The sequence below is a fragment of the Ranitomeya imitator genome, chromosome 1 (genome assembly GCF_032444005.1).
Source record: "Ranitomeya imitator isolate aRanImi1 chromosome 1, aRanImi1.pri, whole genome shotgun sequence".
Lineage (NCBI taxonomy): Eukaryota > Metazoa > Chordata > Amphibia > Anura > Dendrobatidae > Ranitomeya > Ranitomeya imitator.
This window is the reverse complement of record NC_091282.1, coordinates 968,375,146-968,387,547: the sequence shown is the minus strand read 5'-3', so window position 1 is coordinate 968,387,547 and position 12,402 is coordinate 968,375,146.

The following is a 12,402-nucleotide window of genomic DNA, read 5'->3' as shown; positions in this document are numbered from 1 at the left end:
GGCGATGGGTGTGGTATATTGATTTGTAGACATTATTTCCTTCAGGACACTGCAGTGCTTGTTTTCCAATATACATTTTGGGAAACAAGCACTATTATACATATATAATTTGATTTTTAGTTTTATATAGTATATATATATATATATATATATATATATATAACTATAAATAAAATTAGATATGTATAACATTTTATTTTATATATATATATATATATATATATATATATATATACACCTATATCTTATATATAAGTATATATGTATATGGTAAAAGTGCTACAATCACAAAGAGCGCCAGTGTGGGTATCTCAGTGAATGCTACAGCGCCAGGTGGCAATAATCGCATACACCTATTACCTGTTGAGTGGCCATCATGATATACATTTTAGACATTTTATGGCACACATGGTACATTATAAAATGGCATAGGTATAAGGTAGACATGTAAATATTGCCACCGCATGACAGCAGCTATTATGTATTTCTACTATTAGCGCCAAGATTGTGTTCTCCGAAAGGCGTGGCACAGCGACATATTTATCATAAGCCAATATTGTAGGTAGCACATACGTGTGTGGTGCTGCAGCATGTGACATGTGACATCCCAGGGCTGGCAGGAAGAAAACATTACCAGCCAGCTGTGCTCCAGCTCCTGCCTGCACCATACATCCATGTGACTGGCCATTGTGGGGATACTGGGAGTGCCCAGGGGAAGGAAAGTCCGTGCCCTTGTCTAGGAGGGGACCAGTGATGGTGCTGGCTCCCATACAGGTGCCACAGGGCACAGCACGTTCTGTATACAGAGATACGGCGTGAGTCACCCACCTGGCGCATCCTGGGTGGCATGGGGGGAGACACACCACCCCCTGGGGTAGAGGCGGCAGAGGTGGGAGAGGCCATGTCCCTGCAGCCTCCCTCCTTCTCCAGCAGTCCCTTCTGTGGCACGCTTCTGGTTGAGAATCCCGTCAGACTCCTTCCTCCTAGGCATGCAGAGTGGGTAGCAGCCGGGCAGGGTGGCAGCAATGACCTTCCTGTCTCCGTCCAGTGGTGATCTGCAGAGCAGCCTGGCAGTCTGCAGTGTATGGGAGACGCTGGGAGGAGAGTGCTGCTGCTGGGATGATTACAGCTGGAGAACTGACATGAGCTGGAGGCTGGGCTGCTGATGAGCTCACCCACAGCGCTGGAGTACTGGCATGGATGCCAACGTGCAGCTATAGTATGGAAACCTGCTACACCACCATGAGGAGAGCAGTCACTGGTTCTCTGCAGAGAATTCCTGCTTTCCATCCCAGGAGATGGTGCTGCAGCATCAGACATTACAGGGGTACTCCAATTCCACTATATATAAGTAGGGAACCCCACCAGCCAACTGAATGACAGGCGCCTGAGGTGTGCCAAACCCCCTTGTGTCCTGGATTAGGCAGGGCAACCACAGGCCGGGTGCCCACAATCTGGATCTAGCAGCACTTTGGACGCAGCACATATTCACTATATGCAAAGCGCTGGCGTCTATTGAACGCAAGTGAATCCACATGTGATCATTGAACCTTGCGGAGTTACCACATCCAATACATTGTACAGGCGAAAGTTCTCCGCAAGAGAAATTGACATGCTGCGGTCTGGAAAGACACGCCGCATGTCCATCTTTGTGGGTGATCCGTGGACACATACTGGACATGGGATTTCTTGAAATCTCATCCACTATGCTGTAACATGTGACCACTGCGGGTTTGACGCTGCATAAAAACGGTGTCAAACCCGCAACAACTCCGGGTCGTGGGCACGTACCCTAAGATATTGTCCTTGGTGTCCCCCACTAATCGCCCAGTTCTGCCAGCTAGAAGTCAGGAAGGACCAGTAGTTTCACACGCAATATGGCAGGAGATATAGTAATCCTGACTAAAGTTTGCACATTATATACCTGATTCAGCATCATCTTTGCGCAAGTTTAAAGATGGTTGTAAGGCCGGGGCGAGGAACCTTTTTTGTGCAGGTGGCCATTTGGATATTTAGACCATCATTCGCACGCCATAAAAAATTATCAATTTGAAATTTATCCTACTATATTTGGTCAAACAGTTAACTCCCCATAATGTGATGCCTAGAGTTGCTTCTCTTTGGTGAGACATATGATGTTAGGTGGTATGGATGATGTTGTTACTCGAAACTGCTTTTCCAGGTTTGCGTCAGTCTGGAGTCATCTCTTTGTGATTAATTTTGAAAGAAACTCGCAGCAGTAAGTTCTGAACACAGGAGACACTGGGGGCATATACATCACTTAAGATGCTGGGGTCATACGGTATATACAGTGGGTACAAAAAAGTATTCAGACCCCTTTACATTTTTCACTTTTTGTTTCATTGCAGCCATTTGGTAAATTCAAAAAAGTTCTTTTTTTTTCTGATTAATGTACACTCTGCACCCCATCTTGACTGAAAAAAAAATGTAGAATGTTTTGCAAATGTATTAAAAAACTGAAATATCAAATAAAATCTTACATTCAATCAAATAGGTTGCCCGCGGTCTCGGAGGAGTGCCTGGTGGGTCTGGAGGAGGACTTCTCATTAGAGGAGGTCGCCTTGGTAATTGGAGATCTGAAGTCAGGGAAAAGCCCTGGTCCTGACGGCTACTCTGCAGGGTTTTATAAACAATTCTCGGACCTTCTGGGCCCTCCATTTCTGGCCGCGTGTAATTTTGTCGCCTCAGGGGGGTCGTTTCCCCCACAGGCTTTAGCCACCCATATAACAATTATTCCAAAATCAGATAAGGATCCCTCCCTGTGTAGCAGTTATCGTCCCATTTCACTCATCAACATAGATGTCAAAATATATGCCAAAATGATCGCTAAGAGATTAAGCGGTCTCTTGCCTCATTTGATTAATCAAGATCAGGTAGGATTCGTCCCGGGAAGAGATGCCAGAGATAACACTATTAGATCCATTTCGTTGATAGACAGAGCAAACAGAACAGGGGACCCCTTGTGCTTATTATCAATTGATGCCGAAAAGGCATTCGATAGGGTGGGTTGGGATTTCATGTATCAAACACTAGAGGGTATTGGATTAAATCGGAAAATGCTGAGGAGCATTATGGCTCTCTACGAGTCCCCATCTGCGCAAATCAAAGTTAATGGCTCCCTGTCGGACCACCTCCACAATCGAAATGGTACATACTAACCATGGAACACTTGGCCAATGCAATTCGCAAAAATATATCAACAAAACTAACCATAAAGTGGCCCTCTGTAAAGCTGAGCTTGACCTGGAGCGTTGGAATAAATTGCACGTGTCCTGGCTTGGTAGGATCAATACTATAAAAATGGATCTATTGCCACGTCTTCTCTATTTCTTTCAGACCATCCCTATGGTTCTGCCTGTTTCCTTCTTCTCCAGACTCAAATCAGCTATCACAAGATATATCTGGTCAGGCAAGCGCCCTCGCCTATCATACCAATTACTGAGCAGACCTAAACAAGAGGGAGGTCTGAGTCTGCTTATCTTCCTGCTCTACAACCATGCCTCCACCGGAACCTGCCTTCTAGATTAATATCATAATAAATTTAAAAAAAAAGTGGGTGGATTTGGAGATGAAGATTTCAGGGGTCAACCCCGGAGTTAACATCGGGCGGGGGGGAGGGGGGTTGCGGGGGCTCGGAGGGGCGGGTTGCCTTCCCTTTCTTACTAAAAATCTGATTCTTTTTGTGAACCGCAATTATCTAAAGCTTAATTTATCATCTATACCAGGTCCCTTGACCCCGATCTCTGACACTCCGGACTTCCCTGCGGGCCCGGATAAAATCATATTCCTTCAAAAGCATAGGGATGGCCATCCAATAGTTTATGATTATATTACCCCTTCATCTGTAAAGCCTTTGCACTCCCTCTTTGAGGGATCAGAAATCCCACCTGGGGTATGGCTACTTTATGAACAAATCAAAAGCTATATTCTCAGGGTATCCAAACAGGTTGACCTATTCTGGCTGCTTACTTCTTTCGAGTCGGCGTGTCTGGGTGGGGACCCTCCATCACACACAGTATCACTCCTGTATATAATGTTCCAGGGGCACCAGATATCTACATTAGATCCTCCTGCTTTCTTTCAGAAATGGGAAACCGACTTGAATAAGTCGTTAATACCAGATGACAGGGATAGGAGTCTTCTCTATACACTTAGATCCTCACTGTGTGCGGACTACCAAGAGAGAGGTTATAGACTTTTGGCTCGGTGGTATAGATGCCTAGACACCATCCACGCTATGTTTCCAAATACCCCAGACACGTGCTGGAGATGTTGGAGGGAGAAGGGATCGTACATACACATTTGGTGGTCTTGCCCATGCATCAAAGGTTTCTGGGAGGATGTTTTTCTACGTTCACATTTGCGTTGTTGTGTGCTGCATCGGCGACGCAACGCACAACGCACGCAAATACGCAGCAAAACGCTGCGTTTTGTGACGCATGCGTTCATTTTTATAGCGCAAAAAAAATGCAACAAGCAGCGTCCTCTGCGCCCTGACCCTTGTGCCCAAAAAACGCATGCGTCACAAAACGCAACAAAACGCATGTCCATGCGCCCCCCATGTTAAATATAGGGGCGCATGGCGCATGCGTCGCCGCGGTTGCGCCCAACGCACCGCAAATGTGAACGTAGCCTTAACCTGAACCTGAAGACCCACCTCTTCAGACAAGCCTACAACCTGCAGTAACCACTGATCGACCAAACCGCTGCATGACCATCTCTACCCTCACCTACTGTATTCTCACCCATCCCTTGTAGATTGTGAGCCTTCGCGGGCAGGGTCCTCATTCCTCCTGTACCAGTTATGACTTGTATTGTTTAAGATTATTGTACTTGTTTTTATTATGTATACCCCTCCTCACATGTAAAGCGCCATGGAATAAATGGCGCTATAACAATAAATAATAATAATAATAATAACCTTCACAATAAGCTATCTTTGCACAAAGCCCGACCCACAATAGAGGTGGCACTGCTATCTGTGAGCTTTCCATAGCTAAATTTAAGAAAGGCCTCCTCAGACATTTCTTGACAGCTGCGCGTAACTTAATACCTCGCTACTGGAAGCAGACGAATATCCCTTCAAGATCCGAGCTTGTGGTGGAGCTGAACCACCTCTTTAGAATGGAGCAGCTGGTTGGTCAGGACACCGGGACCTTGGACAAGGTCCTAAACATATGGGCCCCTTGGATAGTGTTTAGGGAGACCACGGGTCTGACAGCATGGCTCAGCGGAGTCTCTGACTCAAATCATTAATTTTTCCAGTTTGGACCCCTTGGGTTGTGAATTAATAAGCACTAATATCGATTCCAGGCTGAGTTGGATGGGACAGCGGAGATCGGTCACCCCCACCCCCCACCCTTCCCCTCTTGTCTCTTCTTTTCTATCTGTCCCTCCCCACTTTCTTCTCTTTGTCTGTTAATTGTTGTATGGGTTATAAAGGTGTTATGGCTACGTTTAGGATTTAATTTGGATAACTTACTCCGGTGATATATCTGAGCCTAGCTGTTAAACTGAGTTCTGGAGATGTAGATCCACACTGTGACTATGACTATAGGCATATTCCGCCACCATTGGTTACAGCAAGAAGATAACGGAGTCATGGTGTGGGAGTATAGAGTATTGTTTATTATATTTTCACTTGGTTACAGTGTTAACAACTCAAATGTCATTTCAAGCTGTATCATTTTGCTATTATCTTACTTCAATGGTTTTTGTAAAAGTGACTCCATTTAATAAACTTGATTTACACATAAAAAACTGAAATATCACATGGCCATAAGTATTCAGACCCTTTGCTCAGTATTGAGTAGAAGCACCCTTTTGAGCTAGTATAATCATGAGTCTTCTTGGGAATGATGCAACAAGTTTTTCACACCTGGATTTGGGGATGCTCTACCATTATTCCTTTCTGATCCTCTCCAGTTCCGTCAGGTTGGATGGTGAACGTTGGTGGACAGCCATTTTCATGTCTCTCCAAAGATGCTCATTTGGGTTTATGTCGGGGTCTGGCTGGGCCAGTCAAGAATGGTCACAGAGTTGTTCTTGCTTTGTTGGAAGGTGAACCTTCGGCCAAGTCTGAGATCCAAAGCACTCTGGAAGAGGTTTTCATCCAGTGTATCTCTGTACTTGGCCGCATTCATGTATCCTTCAATGGCAAACAGTCATCCTGTCCCTGCAGCTCAAAAACATCCCCATAGCATGATGTTGCCACCACCATGTTTCACTGTTGGGATTGTATTTAGCAGGTGATGAGCAGAGCCTGGTTTTCTCCACACATACCGCTTACAATTATCAACAAAAAGGTCTATCTTCGTCTCATCAGACCAGAGAATCTTATTTCTCATAGTCTGGGAGTCCTTCATGTGTTTTTTAGCAAACTTTCATATGTCTTGCAATGAGGAGAGGCTTCCGTCGGGCCAGTCTGCCATAAAGGCCCGACTGTTGGAGGGCTGCAGTGATAGTTGACTTTGTGGAACATTCTTTCTTTCTTTGCATCTCTGGAACTCAGCCACCGTGATCTTGGGGTTTTTCTTTACCTCTCTCACCAAAGCTCTTCTCCCACAATTGCCTAGTTTGGCTGGACGGGCAGGTCTAGGAAGACTTCTGGTGGTCCCAAACTTCTTCCATTTAAGGATTATGGAGGCCACTGTGCTCTTAGGAACCTTGAGTACTGCACAAATTCTTTTATAACCTTGACCAGATCTGTGCCTTGCCACAATTCTGTCTCTGAGATCTTGACCAGTTCCGTTGACCTCATGATTCTCATTTGGTCTAACATGCACTGTGAGCTGTGAGGTCTTATATAGACAGGTGTGTGCCTTTCCAAATCAAGTCCTATCAGTTTAATTAAACACAGCGGGACTTCAATGAAGGAGTAGAACCATCTCAAGGAGGATCACAAGGAAATGGACAGCATGTGACTTAAATATGAGTGTCTGAGCAAAGGGTCTGAATACTTATGACCATGTGATATTTCAGTTTTTCTTTTTTATTAAATATGCAAAAATTTCTGCATTTCTGTTTTTTTTTCAGTCAAGATGGGGTGCACAGTGTACATTAATGAGAAAAAATTAACTTTTTTGAAATTCCCAAATGGCTGCTATGAAACAAAGAGTGAAAAATGTAAAGGGGTCTAAATACTTTCTATACCCACTGTACATCACCGGAGACACTGGGGGTATATACAGTACATCACAGGAGGGGCTGGGGACATATACATCACATGATACGCTGGTGCATATACAACACAGGAGGGGCTGGGGGTATTGTTCTGTCTCCGCCATCTAATATTGTTGCCCTGATTATTTGCTTGCATAATTGCAGTTTCCTCAGTATACAGTATTGATATATTCATGCCTTTATTCATCTGTGATGCTTTGGCTCCCTCTAGCGGCCAGAGTTATGTTGGCAGTTCAATCTTGTTTTTGTATTATCCATGTCTGATTCTCCTCCTCCTTTGCAATGCATTATGGTAGCTCAGCCTCCATTTCCCTCCATTTTTCCTTTCACTTTCCTCAGTCTGCCTTCAAGGAAAGACGCTTCACTTCATCCCCCTTGCGATTGCATTGCCGGTATGTCTTTATGCTTCCTATAGATATTTCTGCTCCATATTAGCCTAGCCTAGCCAGTTGTACTCCCAGTTCAGTTACTAGCTTCCTAAATGTTATGCATAATGTACCTCATGTGTAGTATGTATCTGTTCTATACCATGCACTGATTCTATTTATATCATTGTTCACAGTTTCACCGCATCAATATACCACTACGTTTAATAAAGCACAGACTCAACCACAGTCTCCTTATTGGACCCGGTATAGCGGTTTAGCTGACTGTATAGCTACGTGGGCCTGTCTCATTTAGTGAGGACAGAACAGGTATATACAGTACAGACCAAAAGTTTGGACACACCTTCTCATTCAAAGATTTTTCCGTATTTTCATAACTAAGAAAATTGTACATTCACACTGAAGGCATCAAAACTATGAATTAACTTTGAAGAACCTAGAATATAACACATATTTTCTGTTGTTTCACACTTTTTTGTTAAGTATATAATTCCACATGTGTTAATTCATAGTTTTGATGCTTTCAGTGTGAATGTACAATTTTCTTAGTCATGAAAATACAAAAAAATCTTTGAATGAGAAGGTGTGTCCATACTTTAGGTCTGTACTGTACATCACATGAGGGGCTGGGGGCATATATACATCACATAAGATGCTGGGGCATATACATCACAGGTGGGGCTGGGAGCATATACATCACAGGAGATGCTGGGGGCATATACATCACAGCAGGGGCTGGCTGGCACATTTCAGCCTGGGGGCAACCACAAGGCAGTGGTCCTTGAGTTGTGGTAGCCCACCTTTGGCCTGCTTATCTCTGACCACTGCATTAAAGCAGCAGAAGTAACAGGCTAGTACACAGATTTGAGAACAGAATGGAGCTTGCTGCATAGATGCAGGATCAGAACTGAGCTTACTGCCTACATATATACAGGTCCTTCTCAAAAAATTAGCATATAGTGTTAAATTTCATTATTTACCATAATGTAATGATTACAATTAAACTTTCATATATTATAGATTCATTATCCACCAACTGAAATTTGTCAGGTCTTTTATTGTTTTAATACTGATGATTTTGGCATACAACTCCTGATAACCCAAAAAACCTGTCTCAATAAATTAGCATATCAAGAAAAGGTTCTCTAAACGACCTATTACCCTAATCTTCTGAATCAACTAATTAACTCTAAACACATGCAAAAGATACCTGAGGCTTTTATAAACTCCCTGCCTGGTTCATTACTCAAAACCCCCATCATGGGTAAGACTAGCGACCTGACAGATGTCAAGAAGGCCATCATTGACACCCTCAAGCAAGAGGGTAAGACCCAGAAAGAAATTTCTCAACAAATAGGCTGTTCCCAGAGTGCTGTATCAAGGCACCTCAATGGTAAGTCTGTTGGAAGGAAACAATGTGGCAGAAAACGCTGTACAACGAGAAGAGGAGACCGGACCCTGAGGAAGATTGTGGAGAAGGACCGATTCCAGACCTTGGGGAACCTGAGGAAGCAGTGGACTGAGTCTGGTGTGGAAACATCCAGAGCCACCGTGCACAGGCGTGTGCAGGAAATGGGCTACAGGTGCCGCATTCCCCAGGTAAAGCCACTTTTGAACCATAAACAGCGGCAGAGGCGCCTGACCTGGGCTACAGAGAAGCAGCACTGGACTGTTGCTAAGTGGTCCCAAGTACTTTTTTCTGATGAAAGCAAATTTTGCATGTCATTCGGAAATCAAGGTGCCAGAGTCTGGAGGAAGACTGGGGAGAAGGAAATGCCAAAATGCCTGAAGTCCAGTGTCAAGTACCCACAGTCAGTGATGGTGTGGGGTGCCATGTCAGCTGCTGGTGTTGGTCCACTGTGTTTCATCAAGGGCAGGGTCAATGCAGCTAGCTATCAGGAGATTTTGGAGCACTTCATGCTTCCATCGGCTGAAATGCTTTATGGAGATGAAGATTTCATTTTTCAGCACGACCTGGCACCTGCTCACAGTGCCAAAACCACTGGTAAATGGTTTACTGACCATGGTATTACTGTGCTCAATTGGCCTGCCAACTCTCCTGACCTGAACCCCATAGAGAATCTGTGGGATATTGTGAAGAGAAAGTTGAGAGACGCAAGACCCAACACTCTGGATGAGCTTAAGGCTGCTATTGAAGCATCCTGGGCCTCCATAACATCTCAGCAGTGTCACAGGCTGATTGCCTCCATGCCACGCCGCATTGAAGCAGTCATTTCTGCCAAAGGATTCCCGACCAAGTATTGAGTGCATAACTGAACATTATTATTTGATGGTTTTTTTGTTTGTTATTAAAAAACACTTTTATTTGATTGGATGGGTGAAATATGCTAATTTATTGAGACAGGTTTTTTGGGTTATCAGGAGTTGTATGCCAAAATCATCAGTATTTAAACAATAAAAGACCTGACAAATTTCAGTTGGTGGATAATGAATCTATAATATATGAAAGTTTAATTGTAATAATTACATTATGGTAAATAATGAAATTTAACACTATATGCTAATTTTTTGAGAAGGACCTGTACTGCAATAGAAGCAAGCTGATTACATAGACATAGGAACTGAACTAACTGACTGCATAGCACGAGAACGGAACCAAGATTACTACATAGATGCGGGAAAGGAAAGGAGCTTACTACAGAGATATGTTAGTAGAACCAAGCTTACTACAGAGATATGGGAACAAAACTGAGCTTACTACAGAGATATGGGAGCAGAACCGAGCTTACTGCATAGATAAGGGAGCAGAAGCAAATTTACTATAGAGACAAGGGAGCAGAACTAAGCTTACTACAGAGATATGGGAGCAGGACCAAGTTTACTACAGAGATATAGAAGCAGAACCGAGCTTACTATAGAGATACGTGAACAGAACCAAGATTACTACAGAGATATGGGGGCAGAACCAAGTTTACTACAGAGATATAGGAGCTGAACCAAGGTTACTACAGAGATATGGGAACATAAACATGCTTACTAAGCCTACTACATGGATACAGCAACAGAACCAAGCCTTTTACATAGATACGGGAACAGAGCCAAGCTTACTGCATACATATGGCAACAGAATCCAGATTACTACATACATACGGTAACAGAGCCAACCTTACTGCATAGATATGATACCAGAACCAAGCTTACTGCTTAGATATGTTACCAACTTACTATATATGTACACTACCATTCAAAAGTTTAGGGTCACCCAGACAATTTTGTGTTTTCCATGAAAACTCATACTTTTATTAATCAAATGAGTTTCCCAATGAATTGAAAATCTAGTCCAGACATTGACAAGGTTAAAAAAAAAAAGATTTTTATTTGAAATAATAATTTTCTCCTTCAAACTTTGCGTTCGTCAAAGAATGCTCCCTTTGCAGCAATTACAGCATTGCTGACCTTTGGCATTCTAGCAGTTAATTTGATGAGGTAACCTGGAGAAATTTCACCCCATGCTTCCAGAGGCCCCTCCCACAAGTTGGTTATGCTTGATCGGCACTTTTTGCATACCATACAGTCAAGCTGCTCCCACAACAGCTCAATGGGGTTAAGATCTGGTGACTGCACTGGCCACTCCATTACAGATAGAATACCAGCTGCCTGCTTCTTCACTAAATAGTTCTTCCATAATTTGGAGGTGTGCTTTGGGTCATTGTCCTGTTGTAGGATGAAATTGGCTCCAATCAAGCGCTGTCCACAGGGTATGGCATGGCGTTGCAAAATGGTGTGATAGCCTTCCTTATTCAAAATCCTTTTTACCTTGTACAAATTTCCCACTTTACCAGCACGAAAGCAACCCCAGACCATCACATTACATCCACCATGCTTGACAGATGGAGTCAAGCCCTCTTCCAGCATCTTTTCAGCTGCGTCTCACAAATGTTCTTCTGTATGATCCAAACACCTCAAACTTGGAGTGGTCTGTCCATAACACTTTTTTCCAATCTTCCTCTGTCCAATGTCTGTGTTCTTTTGCCCATATTAATCTTTTCCTTTTATTAGCCAGTCTCAGATATGGCTTTTTCTTTGCCACTCTGTCCTGAAGGCCAGCATTCCGGAGTTGTCTGTTCACTGTAGATGTTGACACTGGCGTTTTGCGTGTACTACTTAATTAAGCTGCCAGTTGAGGACCTGTGAGGCATCGATTTCTCAAACTACAGACTCTAATGTACTTGTCTTGTTGCTCAGTTGTGCAGCGGGCCTCCCACTTCTCTTTCTACTCTGGTTAGAGCCTGTTTGTGCTCTCCTCTGAAGGGAGTAGTACACACCGTTGTAGGAAATCTTCGGTTTCTTGGCAATTTCTCGCATGGAATAGCCTTCATTTCTAAGAACAAGAATAGACTGTCAAGTTTCACATGAAAGTTCTTTTTTTCTGGCCATTTTGAGAGTTTAATGGAGCCAACAAATGTAATGCTCCAGATTCTCAACTAGCTCAATGGAAGGTCAGGTTTATAGTTTCTCTAATCAGCCAAACTGTTTTCGGCTGTGCTAACATACTTGCACAAGGGTATTCTAACCATCCTTCTTATACAGTTAGCAAACAAACTACCATAAGAACACTGGAATGATGGTTGTTGGAAATGGGCCTCTATACACCTATGAAGATATTGCATTACAAACCAGACGTTTGCGGCTAGAATAGTCATTTACCACATTAACAATGTATAGAGTGTATTTCTGAATCATTTAGTCTTAGCTTCATTGGAAATAACTGTGCTTTTCTTTCAAAAATAAGTAAATTTCTAAGTGACCCTAAAGTTTTGACCGGTAGTGTAGATATGGGAACGTAATCAAG